Genomic DNA, 22,679 nt, shown 5'->3' on the forward strand with positions numbered 1-22,679 from the left:
TGTTTCTGTGAGTCTCCACCAGTGAATGACATCATCGTGTACATGACTTTTTCATGGCTACACGTTCCTTGCTTTATCCGGTTGCAATCCTCTACCCACTTACCTGGCTACATTTGCATCTCCTTGTCTATACTAATGTTGTCCTGTCTATGTTTTTCCCCCCCTAACTTTAGTAAAATGTCTCGTCTTCATTGTCATCTCTTGTAGACGGCAACCATGCACTACTATTTCCGTGGTTCTGTTGTAACATACATCTACAGCTCTCACTGCACGTATGGCCCCTGTAGACAACAATGTACCCAACTCTCTAACACACTAAGTAACCATCACATACCTTAATACAGCCACATCAAACTGCGTAAACTCTAAAAGCTACATACAAAAAAATCGACTTCTACAACAGGTGTTTCTATAACTCACACGATCCATTACCTTTTATACACTCAAAATAACGATGACAGTATAATTCTGCACTTTGTAAAACTTGAATCTGTGACTTTCCTCATAAACATGTCCAGTGTAAGTACAAATTATACGTCAGTCACAGACAAAATCTTAAAATGCAATGAAAAAAAATGTGCATCAAGAGAATTCATATATATATATATATATATATATATATATATATATATATATATATATATATATATATATATATATATAGGGACTATTTCAAGCACAGAGACAATACAGCTATACTGGAAGTACACATCAAATCCCACGAAGTGCAGAAGGAGGAAGCAAGTCTTGGGGTTGCGAACACCCGGATTGACACCCACTGGTGAGAGTGGGAAGGACGGTGTCTGCTGCCGTGCTGGGGGGAGAGAGGGTCGTGGTGATATTCCATCATGTAAGATCAATTCCAGTCCTCTGGTTTCATAGTTCAGGAAAAACCCCTGTACGAAAGACCGAGGCCTAACGGGATAGAAAACGTGAAGAGCAGTGGTATCTATACAAAATAAAGTATCGAAAACGTTAAGTTACACAAGCAGTGGCGTCATAAAACGTTAGAAACCTGATAGACGACTTTTGTTCAACCAATAAATACTATGTTAATTTACTTTGACTCCATAATTAGGTCATGTTTCACACTGTGGAAACCTTTGTATATATATAACCTTACTTTCCTTCCCTGAGGTTTTCAAATTCTTTTCAGAAATCGTATTGCAAGTCTTGCATCTGGACAATTACTAACATATATATATATATATATATATATATATATATATATATATATATATATATATATATATATATATATATATATATATCAAAATGCGTCTGTACGTACGTGGCTCAGTATTCCAAAAGGTTTACACCTTCATCCCTCTATGACGAAAAAAAAAAAATCATAACTGATAAGACAGTAATTACCTCCACCGCTGTGCACTACATACACAGACGGCTGGCGTCAATACTCACGTGTACCTCCAATGTCAATATATACACCCAGGCCACCCCGCTCCGCCCACCGCCCGACGACAGAGCGATCAGCGTCTCGCACAGGTGCTCACGCCTACCACTCCACCCACACTCGGCCACACACCCGCCCATGGCTCGACAGCACAGCCCTAAGTTACACGCGGCTAAGTACATGATCATACCACACAACGTGCCGAAACTTACCGCATCTTACACACCCTCGTAGTCATCTTCTACACACACACACACACACACACACACACACACACATCAGTGTGCGTGTACAGACATACACCCCTCTTGCCGTCCCACACCCGTATATACCTGTGTAGACAGCTACACCCTCGCTCAGTACACCTTCACGCCCACATGGTAATACCACTCCATCTGCGTCGGTCACCCTGGCAGACAGACAGCGCCACGCCTTCTATATAACCACCATCACTCCTGCCTGCTACGCCCACATTCCTGTCTATGGAGACATCCATGCTCTGGCCGAGTGTCGCCTCATATGCCCCTCACAACCGCCTATGTCATATCTACTTACGCTATCACTCCCACACATACCGCTACGTCTTCAGCCACCACGCTCCCACATACACCCAGCTATATACTCATGGTTCCTGTACACTCCTACACCCGTGCATGTCAGTGTAGTCATCTGTGCCAGACCCGCTCCTTTACGCCCACACAGTCAGGTAGGTTACCGTGGGAGGCCCACATTGCCTCACGTCTGCCAGGATTCACAAGGGAGCTACCCAACTCTGTTGCCATCTTACAACCACCATGTAATAAGGTTTTATGAGAGAATCCCATCCGGCTCAGGCGGAGGAGAGAGAGAACTTTAAGTCGTCCCTCGGACCTGGCTATACTGCAGTGTATCTGGACTAACAGGAAAACTGGTGTTTCAGGCAGGCCACCCCAGACTTCCTGTAGTTACTGTAGCCTTTCAGAGGAGAAAAAAATAGTTCCTGAAAGACGCAGAAGTCTGAGATCGTGGTGGACGTAACGATTTCTTCACCATGTCCTGTAGTCTTCCTCAAGGTCTTGAACTTACTTAAAATTCCAGTTTTATTAGTTGCAACCACGAGGAAGTGCTCCCATTGAAAACAGACAGATTACCATATATATATATATATATATATATATATATATATATATATATATATACCAGGATTCGAACCTATGCATTCGACCCTGGGCGGCCCGTGAATGCGTCACGCGGTCAGGAACGCTAACCGGTACACCACTATACTTCACGTTGAGCAATGTTAACAAGAAGTTCTTAAAGGTCGCACATTAGCGTCAGTCACTGGATACACCGTTTTAACATAAAGCCCTTTATAGTACGTGCTGCTACCACCACTACTACTACTACTACCACTATCACTACTACTACTACTACCACTACTATTACTACTACTACTTCTACCACTACTACTACTACTACTACTACTATTACTACTACTGCCCCGAGCGTCTTGCCAGGCACACCATCTGGTGCTGGGGGAGATCCCGTAGTGTGGCAGGTGAAGAGCACCTCTAATAATGGTCACTGTACCTGATGGGACGACAGGTGAGAACCAGGGGGTAATTAGCGCAGTGGGTCCGGTGTCGCCCGATGAGGTCCACCTGCAAGCTGTTGTCCGGAACCTTGCCTGGCTATCTCGCCCCATTACACTACCTCACCCCATCCCCTCATCTCCTCAAGGCAACGCATTATACGCCACTTAAAAGATGAGGGTCGGCTTTCCTCTTGTCTTTTCTTCCAGTCTCTCTCTCTCTCTCTCTCTCTCTCTCTCTCTCTCTCTCTCTCTCTCTCTCTCTCTCTCTCTCTCTCTCTCTCTCTCTCTCTCTCTCTTATTTGACCGTGCATTATCTCATGTATACCCGTCTCTCTCTCTCAATCTCTCTCATTTTACCTCCGTGTTCCTGTGTCTCCCTCCTTCCCTCGCCTGCCTGGCCAGGCTGCAGAAAGAAGGCCACCAAGAGCGGCAACCTTGAGGGAACAGCTCCACCAAGCACAGCAACGGGAGGACTGGAGGCTGTAGATCATGATCCGATTTGGCTATTGTGACAGGCGGAGGGGGGCCGGGCGGTCCTGCCAAGGTATTGTTACTGCAGATAAAAACTACCACACCTCTTGTGACCACCTTCCTTCCTCTTCCTCCTTTTCAAACCCTGCTCACTCCTCTTGCTCCCTCAGCACTCCCCTTCTTCCTCCTCCTCCTTCTTCTTCCCCACCGCCTCGACTGACGTACTGTTCATCCTTTGTCTCTTACTCTTTCCTCTCCTTATTCCAACATATATATATGACTTCCTCGTGAGTCCATCCTTCATCATCACTGGACCTTAATCTTATCTTCTTTATCTCTCCTTTGTATTCCCGCTTTTCTTTATCCTCATTTCATTCCATGTCTTCCTTCTCAATCTGTGATGCCTCCCTGCCTTCTCTTCCATCCTTTCTCTCACTACTCTCAGCTCCTCCTCAACGTTCTCTCTCCTTAATAACCCCATCAAGTCCTCCTTCATTCCTCTCCCCGAGTCACCTCCTGCACCCCAGCCTCTCAACACGAGCGCCAGGAATTAATTTGCCACTTCTTTCTTGCAGACCTGACTTCAGTGATGGCCTGAGAGGTCGGATGGTTGAACTTTAATGGTCTGACCTCTAAATGTCGCCAGCATTCTGTTCAGCGTTGCAAGATTTTAAAAAGGTGGCATGAGCAAATATGGAATATCAGAGAGAGATAAGTCTAGCTGAACCAGGAGTTTAAGTAACGCTTGGCTACCATAACTTTACCCCACAATAACCACTGACGTATTATGAACAGTTCTTTTTCCATGCATGTGCTGTTACTACACTGGGTTCCTCACAAACGAATGTTCACGTTGTATCTTCAACATTTCCGCTTCACTCCAGTCCATTTTTTTCTCTCTCTCTCCCCTCTTTAGATATTATTTTTCAAAATTTAAACACACAGGACTCTTCCAAGATCTCGAAAACAATGAGGGCGAGAAGAACATAATCTTATCCTTAACATTTGAAGAACGGCATCGTAAAAGACTTGCGCTAGCGATCAAATGTTCCTTGAGAATTCCAGTTAAGACGTGGGAGGTGGTGGGAGGAGGTGGAGGGGGACATAAAGCGTCCAGACCTTTGCACTCGAGGTGCTTGGAAGAAGAAAGAAAATGTGGAGTAATCATTTTGGGCGGAGAACTTCCAAATAAGGTCTCGATTTGTAAGGCGAGACAAATGTCACAGCCTTCACGGATCCCCTCAAAAACCTGCCTCGAGAAGGGGGACAAACCCCTTGAAGCAAGTTCCGAAGCGTGGACGTTCAGTTGTGACCTTCCAGGAGTTATTGTAGACTATCATCTATGATGAAAGACGAACAGCATCCAGGTTGAATACCAGATCAATACAATGATAATGACGTACACATTAGTAGTCTGGAAAGGCAAGCAGTATATCAGCGAACAACAAAGACAATGATGATTGGGAGCAACAGACCAGATGAATAATAAATGACAACGCAGACAATGAAAGTCAGATCTGCATGGAGGAAACTCATTTACACACACACACACACACACACACAAAAAAAAAAAAAAAACTTGATAGTCCGAGTTACGACAGCAAAGCAGGTACTTACATCACAAAAGCGTGTATGATATATTGCTCAATCAATGAGGGTACATTATCGAAAGAAAAAAAGCGAACCCAAACGTAAAATAAAAAGGAGTTGAATAAGTTGTATCATCAGGGTAAATATTAGTGTCAAATATGAAAAAATGGGGGGAATCAAAAGGATATTACAGCAATAAAAGTAATTGGCGAGATCGGCAAAACAAACCAGTACTGAAACTAATGTTATCATGGCAAAACAAAAGAAATGACGGAATCGAAACCTCTGATTTGCAAATGTTGAATCAGCGGAATTACTGCGTCCATGACAGGTAACTGACAGAAACAGAATGGCCAATGGAAAGTAACAGGTGCAAGTATAAATGCGATACACACGAAGATCGGAGCCTCGAAAGAGTCTTAGAATTTATGAAGTCGTCGACAAGAGCCGCACAGCACGAAGAAGCAAAACCTCGAATCAAGTATACAACACATCGCAGGTGGGTGGATGGGTAGGTTCACGGAATCAAACCACGCCAGGAGAGTCATGTAACCAAAATACCAGCACGATAAGGGTTTTGACCACCGGCTTGGCATGTACGAGACAGAAACGGGACTTGACCCAAGATAACCACAGTGGAATTGAACGACAAGGAAAATGACCAGGGATGCAGAACACGACGCAATGGTACAAGATAACATCTCGGGGACATGACCTAAGATAACCACATGGGACACAACCCAAGATAACAACAAGGGTCATGACCCAAGATAACAACACGGGTCATGACCCAAGATAACAACACGGGTCATGACCCAAGATAACAACAAGGGTCATGACCCAAGATAACTACACGGGTCATGACCCAAGATAACTACACGGGTCATGACCCAAGATAACACCCCAGATCATGACCTAAGATGACTCATCGGAATCAAGACTGGTACAACAAGTGTTTTGACCAAAATCCCTGCACGGAAAGAGCCTAAGAAAATACGCGAGACTTAACCAAGATAGCGCACGGAACCTGATCAAGATAACACCCCAGACATGGCGAAGATAGCACCGGGGGACGTAAACAAGATAGCACATGAAGCATGATCAAAATAGCACATGGGACACAAAATCGGTCGCTTGGGTAAGATTTGTTTTGCATGGGTTCGAATCCTGAGCGGTCGACGCACAGCCAATCTCTTCTGTTCATCCTCCCCTCAGAGGGCTGGTCGATAAGTGGGTACCTGGCATACGAGTGTGTGTGTGTGTGTGTGTGTGTGTGTGTGTGTGTGTGTGTACACATAGGAGTGAAGAACTGGTAAATGTATACAAGGTTAAGAGACGGAGCAACAAAACACACACACACAGCCAAAAGCAGCGTATCCTTAAAACAGCTCCGGTAAAAGAACATTTGAATAATGTTATAATAAAAAGATGATTCACAGAGCCTCTACAAGTGAGGTACTAAATTAGAATAGGCATAGTGACATCATCAACACAGGTCATATTTAGCACGAAAACAATGGCACCAGCAGCATCAACACGAAGACACTCAGCATCGACACACGCCACCACGACGCAGGTGTCTACTTTCTCACGACACAGCGAGTCAGACACAGAGACACACCGGATACTCTACCATTAGAAAATGGAATATTAATGTGTTACAGCAATGGCAAGAGGAGGAGGGGGAGGGTGTGTGTGTGTGTGTGTGTCCAGGGTGGGTTGCAAACAGGAGTGGAGGATGGAGGACCGAGTTGGTTATTCTCAAGCGTGGACGCCGAGGGGTGGGGAGGTGGGGAGGAGAGAGAGAGAGAGAGAGAGAGAGAGAGAGAGAGAGAGAGAGAGAGAGAGAGAGAGAGAGAGAGAGAGAGAGAGAGAGAGAGGCCTGGAGCTGTGCTTGACCTGGTCTGGTCTGGTCTGGTCTGGTCGGGGCGGGCCAGGTCGACCAAGATAGCATGCAGGACATGACCCACTTGACGACTGTCGACAGCTTGAGTTCACCTTATATTGTGACACACGAGGAAATTACAGTTAAGAAGAAGAAAAAAAAAAGATGATAAAGACGATAATATCAAAGGCTTTTAAATGGACTGAATGAAAGTATAAAGACGTAGGATTTGTGTACGTACGTACGTGTATTTATATATATATAGGAATTGAAAACTCCTTCCTTGAACCTTTTCCCGGTCAGGAGAGGTATAAACCAAGGCGTTGGAGAACGTCATTCATTCTCGTTACGGGAGAATCGTATGTCATCACCAGTGTTGAGAGCGGGAGGGACGACCACGACCAGGGAGAGAGAGAGAGAGAGAGAGAGAGAGAGAGAGAGAGAGAGAGAGAGAGAGAGAGAGACAGAGAGTAGGGCATCACCACCAGAGCAAGAATCATGTCTCCCGATTCTTAGATTCACCGAGCAAAAACCCGTATACATATCTTTTTTTTGGGGGGAGGGTCATTATATTTCACGGTATCATTAACAAAAAAAAAAAAAAAATTCCTCCTATATCTCTAAGCCACATTATAAAAAGGGGAACAAAAAACAAAAGTTCCTCTGTGTTTTCGGCATATCGTCAAGGACATTCTTTCCAATACCCTATCGGTTACATTTCTGAAAATACCAGTAGTGTTCCTCATATTGCAACGTTACGTGAAACAAAAACTATTACGTCTTTTAAATTCCATTCAAATATGAAACGGGAACTCAGACTGAGTCAGAGGAGTGATGATGACAAGGCTACAACATGTTCTGATTACCTACTTAGTAGATTGTAATCACAACTACCTGTTGTGAAGAAAAAACATGATAAGGCAACTAGATGTAATAAATACAAATGTTAGTATCTCTACAATAAACAAATAGATTTCAAAGTGATGAGACACATTCACTCACACACACAAAAAAAAAAAAGAAAAAAATTAAATACACGTGAAGCTAAGTTTACAGGAACCTCTGAAAGCTTGAATTAGCACAATTTCTCAGACAGACCAGCGAGGTTTGTTGAATTATCATCGGGCTTCATTATCACAACACCACACCAAGCTCCCCATCCAAGCTCCCCCTCATGAAAACTAGACAGAACTTCAACGAGGTCAGTACTTGGCTGTCACAGTGAGTTAAGTGACGTGACCCTTCAATAAAGTGCTGACGGACCACCAGTGGCGACAGAATACATCGCACTGTTACATTAAACTATGTGAGCCACCTTGGTTAGAGAGGGTTGCGTCGCTTCTCCTTCCAAGGGAGTGGGAGAGACATGGCAAAGATAACACCACCTCTACAACTCAGGATCCCAGTTCATATGGTAAGGAATCACCAGTTTTCTCTTAAGTTTCGAAGTTATATTTTTTCCTCTTAGATTACTGCACTTTGCTTCAGTCAGGTCACTGAAATCCCCGACTTTCTTTGTTGATAGAAGAAAGACTTATATGTCTGGGGCACTGAAAGTTGTTCTGGTATCACCTCCAATTGGAAGAGGCCAAAGGGAACAATGGGTTAGAAATGGCCTCAGGTCAGAAGGGGCTTTACGTTAGTAGTTATAGTTTAGGAAAAGCAACAATAGAATATATCAAATTATCAGCATCATAAACATAAGAATTATATATATATATATATATATATATATATATATATATATATATATATATATATATATATATATATATATATATATATCAACCTCCTCACTAAACATTGTCTGGGGTTTATTCCCCACCTTCAACAAGATCACTGAGCTTGATTCATCAGTACTGTCAAATCATACATTACTTTCCCCTCACCCTTAATAAAAAGGGGCAATGTAGCTGTGAGATCCTGTGCTCTAGCGTCAGTGTTCACAAGCAAGGTATATTTTATAGGAAACTTTTGTGTTTTATTTTTTTTTTAAGTAGGAGCAAAACCTTTGTAATTGGAAATGAACTATACAGGGTTTTATAAAACTTGTTATGAAAGTGTTGAAAATCTAAGAGTTTTCAGATCCAGTAGATGGCACTGGCTTAATTGGATTAAGAAGCTATTTCGGAATTTTACTAAGACAGTTAAAAATCTTAATAGACCTTATTATACCCCCTCGGCGTGGTGTACTTTAAAAAGTTACTTTCAGTATAGAGAACACTTTAATTACTTAAAGATTCTCAAATAAAGTTGTATATCCTTAATAACATCATAACATCCACCTCTTTTAAGATACAGTAAAAATCTAAGGTGACATATATTACAAAATTAGTTTCAGGTGACTCTCCTAAGTTTACGATCGTGACGAAGACGACAAAATCAACACCTAGAAAGAAAATGTCAATATACCGCGTTATGAGACGGCGGCAGAGTACATCAAATGAGTATCTAAGTTAAAAAATCATGTTGATTAAAGTGTTTGTACTGCTTACGTATACCTGTTCTCTCTCTCTCTCTCTCTCTCTCTCTCTCTCTCTCTCTGAGGCTCCCGTCGGGACCACAAGTCATAAAGTATATATATATATATATATATATATATATATATATATATATATATATATATATATATATATATATATATATATATATATATATATATATATATTCCTATGAGTCCACGGGGGAAATGAAACATGATAAGTTCCCAAGTGCACTTTCGTGTAATAATCACATCATCAGGAATTATCAGTAATGGATTCCGTGGGGAAGTTCTGGTATCTAATCACGAATAATTTGTATTCTTAATGCACATACAATCCTTTACCATGGGATCTGCCGTCCAGCATAAGCTGTGGGAGGCAGTGTGGGTGGGAGCAGCGTGAGACAAATACAAGTGTCACGGTATAGACGCAGTTACTTTACGGTGTGACATCACACGAAGGAAATTATATGAGAGGCGTGTATCTTGAATACAGTTAAACCATCGCCGAACAGAGTGGGAGTTACAACAGCAGATGTGAGAGTATGGTGTGCAGTGCTGCTGGCAGGGTAATTGTATAGCATTTAAGGAAAATGGGCACCTTTGTTTTGAGGGCGTCTGTTTCAAGTGGAGGATTCTGACAGCACATGGAAGTTACGAGCGGAGTTCTCGCGCTTTTAAAAACACACAGGCGTTCCCAATGTAACTGACAGCCTGAAGGGTAGAGAAGGAAAAAAAAAAAGTTTTGAGCGTTTTGGCAGTGGCTATGAGCAGATGGAGAGGCAACGCGTCAAGTAGAAATTTTGGGAGGATAGCTTGGTGCGAAAGCGAGAAGAATTCTGAGAGAAACCTGTGAATGAGAAAACATTAAGTGTTGAATATGAGACTTCCTAAGTGGCTGACGAGAGAGAGAGAGAGAGAGAGAGAGAGAGAGAGAGAGAGAGAGAGAGAGAGAGAGAGAGAGAGAGAGAGAGAGAGAGAGAGAGAGATTGACCTCAGCAGTTTCGCAAGCTTTGAAAAGATAGATGGGATAAAGAGTCACGATGGCATAAATATATATGGGGTGAAGAAAATCATTATACATATATATATATAGTTTCGGCTCTTCGATGTATATCAACTGACTGTTATATTTCTCTCTTGTGTCTCCCCGGATGATGTGATTATTACACGAAAGTGCACTTGGGAACTTTTCGTGTTTCATTTTCCCAGTGGACTCATAGGAATATATATATATATATATATATATATATATATATATATATATATATATATATATATATATATATATATATATATATACATATACATAAGAAGGATAATTTGAAGGATATGGCCTCTGTGTGGGTACGATATTACGAGAAGATTGGTGGTGGGGATAACAAGGGCGTGGCTGAAGATGCTGCGGTGAGAGGCAGACTTCATAAATGAATGGGGAGAGTTGGTTCGTGAGTTCCTATACGTTACAGGTCAAGACGTGATACAACGAGGACCATTGACATCTCTACTATACCAAGCTCTCTCTCTCTCTCTCTCTCTCTCTCTCTCTCTCTCTCTCTCTCTCTCTCTCTCTCTCTCTCTCTCTCTCTCTCTCTCTCTCTCATTCCTCTTCACGTTGCATTAATGCATGTGGGTCGGGCCTTTTACCTTTCAGGCGTGCGGTGAGAAACACTCCGGGGACTCGTTTACATTCGCCGTGTTAATGCTAATAAAACGAAAAAGAACGGGAAGGGTCGATCATCTTCGTGTTTGTCGACTGCCTCACCCATGTCGGTTTCGTCCGTAAAGGTAACTCAAGGTGTACCCACAATTATATATATATATATATATATATATATATATATATATATATATATATAGGCGACATTTGTCTTTGGGAGCAGTAAATCTTGTGCTGCAACAAACACGGATCAACAGAGTAATACAATTCTGGTATAATGGCTGGATTTATGTGAGACACAGCGGGCGTTAAGTCTGTTCCCGTTTTGTCCCGCAATGCACATCTCGCCCTTTTAATCTGCCACCCCTCACAACCCTCCCTAACCCCGTCGTCTCCTTGCACCCCACACACACACACACACACACACACACACACACACACACACACACACACACACACCCCAATGATGATTTACACACCCGCCGTGTTTTGTAAGAGGGGGACAAAAAGTTAATGTGGTGCTGACACTCCCCTCCCCCCCAAACACACACACACACACACACACACACACACACCTCCTCGCCTCCTTCCCCACCTCCTCCCTCGTGGCCGCTAACGTAGGCAAGACAGAGCCAGCCAGCCAGCCAGCCAGCCGGCCCAGCAAAAACGGTCGACGGACACTCAAGGCAACTCAACGGTAAACTGTTGCAGCTGCAGCTGCTGCTGTATCTGTGGGCAGGCTTCATGCTGCATCACGTTATCTCCCGCTGCAGCTGTCGTGATGCTGCAGCTGTTACGTCAGGGCGGGAGACCCCGGTTATCGCGGTGTATCCTCCGCGTATAGCAGCAGTTCGGTACTGCCATAGCAGCTGGTTGGTCGATGGGAAAAAGACGTTCTCCAGTATCCTGTCTAACCTACAGCTGCGGAGTCTGGAGGAGACGAGACGCTGCTGCATCATGGAGTGCAGCTGCTGCTAAGATGCCGCCTCGCTGTTTCTCCCACAACCGCTGCAACAACTTCCAAACCCGGCAAGCTGGCTGATTCCGACGACTTTAGAGGCTCTTCCTCATCGCCATTCCAGCCAGCCATCGCCCGAGTTACCATCTGCTGTTATCATCAGATCTTCATATAATAGTGGGCCTTCGGGCCCGCTCTCCTGCTACTGTGAAGAGCAGCTGTTATACTCTCGCTCCTGCATCAGCATCATCGTCTAACGATGCCGCTGCTCGTCGTTTGCGTTATAGAGTAGCGCCATCTCCCACGAGGGAAGAGTGGGAGCACTTCGCCCCTCCTATTCTTGGCGTGGAGGAACACATACACACACACTCGTGGCTCCTCGCGAAGCCGAGCACCGCCGCGCTCCTCCCGTCTTGAATCAGGGCGAGACAATGGGACATCAGAGGAGCTGGACGAAAAGGCATTAGCCAGAGCAGGTCACGGCGACAGCACTATGTGCACCAGTCTTGTGCGCTAGAAGGACGCGAGAGCGTCGTATAAAACGACGGCAAGCGACAGCAGCCCACCTGCTTCAGGGTGCTTGGTTTTCTGCGAGTTCGCAACTCTTAATTGATGCAAATTCTTTCAATTAATGATCGTCTTACAACGGCGCATGGCGGTGTCAGTGATGCCTGCGTTAAATCAACTTGATTTGATGACGGAGTCTGGGTAAGGAAAAAAAAATAAGAAAGTGTGTGTAACGCGGACACCTGACCTGAGTGTCGAGCGGTACCACAAATCGCCGACGCCTACCGTTACCTGGAGCAATGATGCAGGCGAAAACATTCACATGACAGTTTATATAAACGCACACGACTCGGTGAGAGAGAGAGAGAGAGAGAGAGAGAGAGAGAGAGAGAGAGAGAGAGAGAGAGAGAGAGAGAGAGAGAGAGAGAGAGAGAGAGAGAGAGAGGGAACTTGCGAGCACACACGGAAGCACATACACTTAAGCCCGTACCTCATGATAGATAATACGAACACCCACCCACGCATCATACATACACACACGTGCAGAGATGAGGCCCACAAGAGTGTGAGCTCCCTCCTCGTATAGTACAAATTGGTAATTACATTTACTTGCATACAACAAGAGTAAACCTGGGTGCGTAAATGTGTGTGTGTGTGTGTATATACATGAGGTTAAGACATGGGACATACTATAGATGGGTCAGAATTGGGGGAACACGACAGTAAATCTTTCTGTCTCTCTCTCTCTCCGCCGTAAAACACTAATAGTAACCACAAACACATCCCTCACTCACAACACCTTTTGGAAAACACTGTACGCGATAAACTCATCATATCTCGTACGGGTTGCTCATATAGTACTGTCTGGAAAGGCTCCATGTACGCGTTGCTTCTTGACCCAAAATTAGGTGGTGGGAGGACGCAAAGAAATATCTGCGAGTACATAATAAAGGCACATGAGTGACTGGTGGCTTACTACATAACTAGCATCGACCGTTTCTAAGCACCGCCTCGACTTGTGTTGAAAACTTAACAGACTACAGGCTAAACTCTTCGAACACGACGGTACGACACTTGTGCACGACTACAAGGCCGTTCAGCACGACGATACGACCCCTGAGCACGACCGTACGACTGTTAAACACGACGGAACGTGTCTCTTGAGCATGACTGTACAACCCTTGAGGACGACAATACTACGCTTAAGCATGATGAGGTGGCCTTTGACCACGCACTTTAAACAGTCAGGTCGAAGGTCAGGTCATCGTACCAATGAGTCTTAACGTCGCGTTCAAAAGGGGGGGTTCAAACTCGAGCGATGACGCGCGACAGAGACTCGGACAGGCGACCCAGTAGAGCAAAAACAGGCGGGCAAAACGTGCTATAAAGACACGAGTAATCAGTCCTCCTCTACACCTCTCTCACGCTAGCGACATGACGCACTGAGAGAAACTCGAACGTACGATCAACGCAAACAGCAGACATTCAACGAACGCCGTCGCGGAACATGGAGACGCTTAGCTGAACACCGAGACTTGAAACTGAAGACAAAAAGTAACTTCACCACCCAAATATCTAGGTGGTAAATGCTATGAAAACAATACACCAAGCCTGACTGGTAGGTCTGACATTTGCAACCAAACACCTTTTTTTTTCCTCTCTCTCTCTCTCTCTCTCTCTCTCTCTCTCTCTCTCTCTCTCTCTCTCTCTCTCTCTCTCTCTTTCTCACCAAAACAAGATTAACCAAGTAAGTTTCTGCATCAATGGACGTGTTTCTTGTTTTCCCTCCACCAAACAACATCATCATCCTCCATATCGAACATCTTTCTCAAAACCAAACCAGAATAAAGAGTATTTGTCGTGTGCCAAAACTCTTCCCTTTCGCAGCAGAGCAACATTGCATCCCGTTTCCTCAGGAAACAAATATTTCTTTTTATATACAAAAACTTTCTTTCCCCCGTCAGACTAGCAAACTATCTATTGTACAAAACTAGCTTTATACTGTGGCAGAAAAAAAAGAATAAAACGCGAGTTATACTGCCAGATAATTCTAGCCAAACATCCATAGCAGCTTCTGATGAACCAGAAGCATCCAACTTTGGTCTTGCAACATCCAAGCAACGACCTCAGTCGTCCCCACCCTGTGGGGGATAGGCGGTCGGTCGACAACATGGAGATGGTCGGGATAAGGCGTGATGAACCCCCACCTACATCCAACACATCCTGACTCACTAACATTTCTTTCCACTTCCTCTCTCCTAAATCGTCTATCTTTTTCTCTACATGTCCCTTGTGTACCCTACTTAAAAGTTTTTTTTTTATGATCATATACTCCCCAATTACACCTTTTTACGGGCCTCCTGCAGCTTCAAGCCTGCACTACAATCAGCAGCAAGGATATGATAAATTTCTTTAGAAGTGATTCTATGATAGTGTATTCCGTTTCGTCCACCAACGATGATAAAACCTCGAGGGTGACTTTTCACTCACGGCGTAAAAACATGCAAGCGGCGTCCAATTCATATATATATATATATATATATATATATATATATATATATATATATATATATATATATACATATGGTCCGAAGTGTTTTTAAGGTCTTAAGCCTTTCATTTTCATTTTCCGCGGTCTTACTGAAAACCAACTGTAAGACTCGAACCCAGAACCTGAGGTGTAAGTTCAGGGGGTCAAGTAGATAATAATCGTCCTTATGGATGTCTATGCCAACGCGGAGTAGGTCGAAACAAGGGTTGGCATCGCCAGGAGCATCTCAGTACTACAACTGAAATATAATTTTTCTGCATCCAGATCAGTTATAGCATGAATATGCCTGACACTGATGAAGACTACAGAAATAAGCGTTGCGCGACTAAAATCTCACGAAAAGATAATGATTACGCTCGAAGCGCAAAAAAGAAAACGCTGCGTAGTTACGATATAGCAGCATATCATGTTTGACACTATTAAACAACATTACTTCGCCTACATCTGGGCCAATTGTACAACGTCATCAGTATTATACACTTCTAGCAGGTGTGCACAATTCACAGACAGCATAAAAAGACTGGAATATCCGTACACAAGTCTGTCTGTGTTCATACTTACGACGCAATCGTAAACTTAGAATCAGTTCCCCGTTTCAGCAGTTGATGAAGATGAACATCGTAAGCTTGAAAGAGTCAGAATGGCAATCTTGAAGGCTACTCCATCTCGGGTAATTCTCACAAGATGCTCAACTCACACGGTTTAAAATTGTAGGCATGTATGTACTCAATGCTTCGGCCATCCTCAGGTACTCAGACTAAAAGGGAGGGGGGGGTGTACTTGAGAGTGTACTTTACATGTAATTATGGTCGCCACTGAGCACAACGACGCCCTCAGGTGCTTATACGATCCACTCACCTTGTGGTACACTAATGAACCGGTGGTTTAAGTGTGCCGTAAACACGTTTATGATCCCTGGTCACGTGGGTTGGAACAGCCACCATGAAACATGTATCACACGAGTTCCTGCTGTGTTACCTACGTGGTCGGAGCCAATACGAGGGTACATACACATGTGTTTCAATTTTTGTTATATCGAAATTCTGAATAAATTTCCACCGTAACCGACACAGGGGAGTTCAACCCTGTCCGTAGTTATTGTGGTACATCTGAAGCCTCTTCAAGGAATGGGTTAAGAGTCCACTCCTCACGTAGGCAACTTTCTGTAAGACTTACGTCCAACACACCCGAGGTTGTTCATATTCCATCTCATCCCCTAATCTTGCATGATAGCTAATAAAAGAAGCAGTTAATCAAAGCTTGAATACTGGAGTAGCCATGTACCCGTTCTCCATCAATATCGCATTTAGAATGATCATCAAACCCCACGAGACCCTAATGTACCTCCGCCATGCATCTCGTCACCAAAACGATCATAACCCCAGAGGTCCGTTAAATACCTCCTATATGCATCTCGTCACCACATAATTCAACCTTAGGTAATAATACAAAGCAGGCAACTTCCATATTCTTCCTCCTCATATCTTTCCCTCCAACCTCAAGTCATTATTCCTCCCCTTCTTCCCTCACTTACCATACAGACGGAGCCACTGCTAGGCTATATTCTCCCCATCCCCTGTAACATCTACTCTATCCCCCCCCCACACACACACAACACACACACACACACACACACACACACACACACACACCTCTCCTGGTGCACCCCGCCCCTGAATTCAAGTTAGTGGTGAGTATGAAGGACTCCTCTCAGTCTTACTCTTCATGCGGACATTCTCTTGATATCTTTACCTATTTCCTTCAGCTCTTAACCTCCCCCCCCTCTCTCTCTCTCTCTCTCTCCTCGTTCCTCATCTCTTTTCTCTTCGCTCTCCAACTCTCAGTTCATTCTTCCTTCTCCTCCTTCTTCCCCACCACCCCACCCACTGCAACTTCCTCTCCCCCCACCCCTTCTTTTCCTCTCCCTCCCTCTCACCTCTCCCTGCCACTCCCTCTCACGCAATCCCCCCCCCCCCCCTCTCCCCGTTCACACCGGCTTCGTTCCCCGCAAAAAAAACCTCCTCCTCCGTAAATACCACGAGAATCATTACCAGTAAGTGTCAGTGTCTGGAAGCTCTAGCAGAGAGAGAGAGGAGGGAGGACGGAAGCAGGAGGAAGTCCTTTCCTGTTTAGCACTGTGACTCAAGGGAGGTCATCCTCTGCTGACCCCGTCCAGGCAGCACCACCCCTGCACAACAGTCCACACGAAAGGTTTCGTGAAGTTCACACGAAAAGTTTCGTGAAGTTCACACGAAAGGTTTCGGTAAGAGCTCGGTAACACCCGCGTCACTGATATAGGGGAAAAAAAAAAAGTGCTCGCAACAAATCCAATCCCAGGAAATCACCTCAAATGATCAATCCAGCGTACAGCAGGCATAACAGAAGGTACCAAACATACAGTGGAAATGTTGATCATAATCTACTCCACACGGAGGGAGAGGCTGTGGTACGTCACCACAACCACCTTCACAGACGACCATAATGGTTTACCGCCCTCAATAACCTACTCCAAACAGATCATGGTTACTAAATGAGCCATCACCGAACTGTTTAACGAGTCGTTGATTAAATACTTAATGAACCATCACTTTAATATTTTTAATCATGTACAAAAATGCACTACTGATCAATTATTTAGCAAGAGCTTATATAAACAGTGATATAAAACAATCTTTTATAAGCTGTTTGTTATAAATGGCAACGTGGAATATTCAGTTGTATTTATGTATGAGAGTGTAATTACCTATTTGCACTGCAAGGGGAGGAAGTTCTACACTCGTGTGTGTGTGTGTGTGTGTGTGTGTGTGTGTGTGTATGTTGTGTGTGTGTGTGTGTGGGTGTGTGTGTGTGTGTGTGTGTGTGTGTGTGTATATACATGAGGTTAAGACATGGGACATACTATAGATGGGTCAGAATTGGGGGAACACGACAGTAAATCTTTCTGTCTCTCTCTCTCTCCGCCGTAAAACACTAATAGTAACCACAAACACATCCCTCACTCACAACACCTTTTGGAAAACACTGTACGCGATAAACTCATCATATCTCGTACGGGTTGCTCATATAGTACTGTCTGGAAAGGCTCCATGTACGCGTTGCTTCTTGACCCAAAATTAGGTGGTGGGAGGACGCAAAGAAATACCTGCGAGTACATAATAAAGGCACATGAGTGACTGGTGGCTTACAACATAGCTAGCATCGACCGTTTCCAAGCACCGCCTCGTGTTGAAAACTTAACAGACTACAGGCTAAACTCTTTGAACACGACGGTACGACACTTGTGCACGACTACAAGGCCGTTCAGCACGACGATACGACCCCGGAGCACGACCGTACGACTGTTAAACACGACGGAACGTGTCTCTTGAGCATGACTGTACAACCTTTGAGGACGACAATACTACCCTTAAGCATGATGAGGTGGCCTTTGACCACGCACTTTAAACAGTCAGGTCGAAGGTCAGGTCATCGTACCAATGAGTCTTAACGTCGCGTTCAAAAGCGATGACGCGCGACAGAGACTCGGCGACCCAGTAGAGCAAAAACAGGAGGGCAAAACGTGCTATAAAGACACGAGTAATCAGTCCTCCTCTACACCTCTCTCACGCTAGCGACATGACGCACTGAGAGAAACTCGAACGTACGATCAACGCAAACAGCAGACATTCAACGAACGCCGTCGCGGAACATGGAGACGCTTAGCTGAACACCGAGACTTGAAACTGAAGACAAAAAGTAACTTCACCACCCAAATATCTAGGTGGTAAATGCTATGAAAACAATACACCAAGCCTGACTGGTAGGTCTGACATTTGCCATCAAACACCCTTTTTTTCCTCTCTCTCTCTCTCTCTCTCTCTCTCTCTCTCTCTCTCTCTCTCTCTCTCTCTCTCTCTCTCTCTTTCTCACCAAAACAAGACTAACCAAGTAAGTTTCTGCATCAATGGACGTGTTTCTTGTTTTCCCTTCCACCAAACAACATCATCATCCTCCATATCGAACATCTTTCTCAAAACCAAACCAGAATAAAGAGTATTTGTCGTGTGCCAAAACTCTTCCCTTTCGCAGCAGAGCAACATTGCATCCCGTTTCCTCAGGAAACAAATATTTCTTTTTATATACAATAACTTTCTTTCCCCCCGTCAGACTAGCAAACTATCTATTGTACAAAACTAGCTTTATACTGTGGCAGAAAAAAAAAGAATAAAACGCGAGTTATACTGCCAGATAATTCTAGCCAAACATCCATAGCAGCTTCTGATGAACCAGAAGCATCCAACTTTGGTCTTGCAACATCCAAGCAACGACCTCAGTCGTCCCCACCCTGTGGGGGATAGGCGGTCGGTCGACAACATGCAGATGGTCGGGATAAGGCGTGATGAACCCCCACCTACATCCAACACATCCTGACTCACTAACATTTCTTTCCACTTCCTCTCCCCTAAATCGTCTATCTTTTTCTCTACATGTCCCTTGTGTACCCTACTTAAAAGTTTTTTTTTTTATGATCATATACTCCCTAATTACACCTTTTTACGGGCCTCCTGCAGCTTCAAGCCTGCACTACAATCAGCAGCAAGGATATGATAAATTTCTTTAGAAGTGATTCTATGATAGTGTATTCCGTTTCGTCCACCAACGATGATAAAACCTCGAAGGTGACTTTTCACTCACGGCGTAAAAACATGCAAGCGGCGTCCAATTCATATATATATATATATATATATATATATATATATATATATATATATATATATATATATATACATATGGTCCGAAGTGTTTTTAAGGTCTTAAGCCTTTCATTTTCATTTTCCGCGGTCTTACTGAAAACCAACTGTAAGACTCGAACCCAGAACCTGAGGTGTAAGTTCAGGGGGTCAAGTAGATAATAATCGTCCTCATGGATGTCTATGCCAACGCGGAGTAGGTCGAAACAAGGGTTGGCACCGCCAGGAGCATCTCAGTACCACAACTGAAATATAATTTTTCTGCATCCAGATCAGTTATAACATGAATATGCCTGACACTGATGAAGACTACAGAAATAAGCGTTGCGCGAGTAAAATCTCACGAAAAGATAATGATTACGCTCGAAGCGCAAAAAAGAAAACGTTGCGTAGTTACGATATAGCAGCATATCATGTTTGACACCATTAAACAACATTACTTCGCCTACATCTGGGTCAATTGTACAACGTCTTCAGTACTATACACTTCTAGCAGGTGTACACAATTCACAGACAACATAAAAAGACCGGAATATCCGTACACAAGTCTGTCTGTGTTCATACTTACGACGCAATCGTAAACTTAGAATCAGTTCCCCGTTTCAGCAGTTGATGAAGATGAACATCGTGTGCTTGAAAGAGTCAGAATGGCAATCTTGAAGGCTAACTCCGTCTCGGGTAATTCTCGCAAGATGCTCAACTCACACGGTTTAAAATTGTAGGCATGTATGTACTCAATGCTTCGGCCATCCTCAGGTACTCAGACTAAAAGGGAGGGGGGGTGTACTTGAGAGTGTACTTTACATGTAATTATGGTCGCCACTGAGCACAACGACGCCCTCAGGTGCTTATACGATCCACTCACCTTGTGGTACACTAATGAACCGGTGGTTTAAGTGTGCCGTAAACACGTTTATGATCCCTGGTCACGTGGGTTGGAACAGCCACCATGAAACATGTATCACACGAGTTCCTGCTGTGTTACCTACGTGGTCGGAGCCAATACGAGGGTACATACACATGTGTTTCAATTTTTGTTATATCGAAATTCTGAATAAATTTCCACCGTAACCGACACAGGGGAGTTCAACCCTGTCCGTAGTTATTGTGGTACATCTGAAGCCTCTTCAAGGAATGGGTTAAGAGTCCACTCCTCACGTAGGCAACTTTCTGTAAGACTTACGTCCAACACACCCGAGGTTGTTCATATTCCATCTCATCCCCTAATCTTGCATGATAGCTAATAAAAGAAGCAGTTAATCAAAGCTTGAATACTGGAGTAGCCATGTACCCGTTCTCCATCAATATCGCATTTAGAATGATCATCAAACCCCACGAGACCCTAATGTACCTCCGCCATGCATCTCGTCACCAAAATGATCATAACCCCAGAGGTCCGTTAAATACCTCCTATATGCATCTCGTCACCACATAATTCAACCTTAGGTAATAATACAAAGCAGGCAACTTCCATATTCTTCCTCCTCATATCTTTCCCTCCAACCTCAAGTCATTATTCCTCCCCTTCTTCCCTCACTTACCATACAGACGGAGCCACTGCTAGGCTATATTCTCCCCATCCCCTGTAACATCTACTCTATCCCCCCCCCCCCCACACACACACAACACACACACACACACACACACACACACACACACCTCTCCTGGTGCACCCCGCCCCTGAATTCAAGTTAGTGGTGAGTATGAAGGACTCCTCTCAGTCTTACTCTTCATGCGGACATTCTCTTGATATCTTTACCTATTTCCTTCAGCTCTTAACCTCCCCCCCCCCCCTCTCTCTCTCTCTCTCTCTCTCTCTCCTCGTTCCTCATCTCTTTTCTCTTCGCTCTCCAACTCTCAGTTCATTCTTCCTTCTCCTCCTTCTTCCCCACCACCCCACCCACTGCAACTTCCTCTCCCCCCACCCCTTCTTTTCCTCTCCCTCCCTCTCACCTCTCCCTGCCACTCCCTCTCACGCAATCCCCCCCCTCCCCCTCTCCCCCGTTCACACCGGCTTCGTTCCCCGCAAAAAAACCTCCTCCTCCGTAAATACCACGAGAATCATTACCAGTAAGTGTCAGTGTCTGGAAGCTCTAGCAGAGAGAGAGGAGGGAGGACGGAAGCAGGAGGAAGTCCTTTCCTGTTTAGCACTGTGACTCAAGGGAGGTCATCCTCTGCTGACCCCGTCCAGGCAGCACCACCCTGCACAACAGTCCACACGAAAGGTTTCGTGAAGTTCACACGAAAAGTTTCGTGAAGTTCACACGAAAGGTTTCGGTAAGAGCTCGGTAACACCCGCGTCACTGATATAGGGGAAAAAAAAAAAGTGCTCGCAACAAATCCAATCCCAGGAAATCACCTCAAATGATCAATCCAGCGTACAGCAGGCATAACAGAAGGTACCAAACATACAGTGGAAATGTTGATCATAATCTACTCCACACGGAGGGAGGGCTGTGGTACGTCACCACAACCACCTTCACAGACGACCATAATGGTTTACCGCCCTCAATAACCTACTCCAAACAGATCATGGTTACTAAATGAGCCATCACCGAACTGTTTAACGAGTCGTTGATTAAATACTTAATGAACCATCACTTTAATATTTTTAATCATGTACAAAAATGCACTACTGATCAATTATTTAGCAAGAGCTTATATAAACAGTGATATAAAACAATCTTTTATAAGCTGTTTGTTATAAATGGCAACGTGGAATATTCAGTTGTATTTATGTATGAGAGTGTAATTACCTATTTGCACTGCAAGGGGAGGAAGTTCTACACTCGTGTGTGTGTGTGTGTGTGTGTGTGTGTGTGTGTGTGTGTGTGTGTGTGTGTGTGTGTGTGTGTGTG

The sequence above is a fragment of the Panulirus ornatus genome, chromosome 21 (assembly GCF_036320965.1).
Source record: "Panulirus ornatus isolate Po-2019 chromosome 21, ASM3632096v1, whole genome shotgun sequence".
Taxonomy (NCBI): domain Eukaryota; kingdom Metazoa; phylum Arthropoda; class Malacostraca; order Decapoda; family Palinuridae; genus Panulirus; species Panulirus ornatus.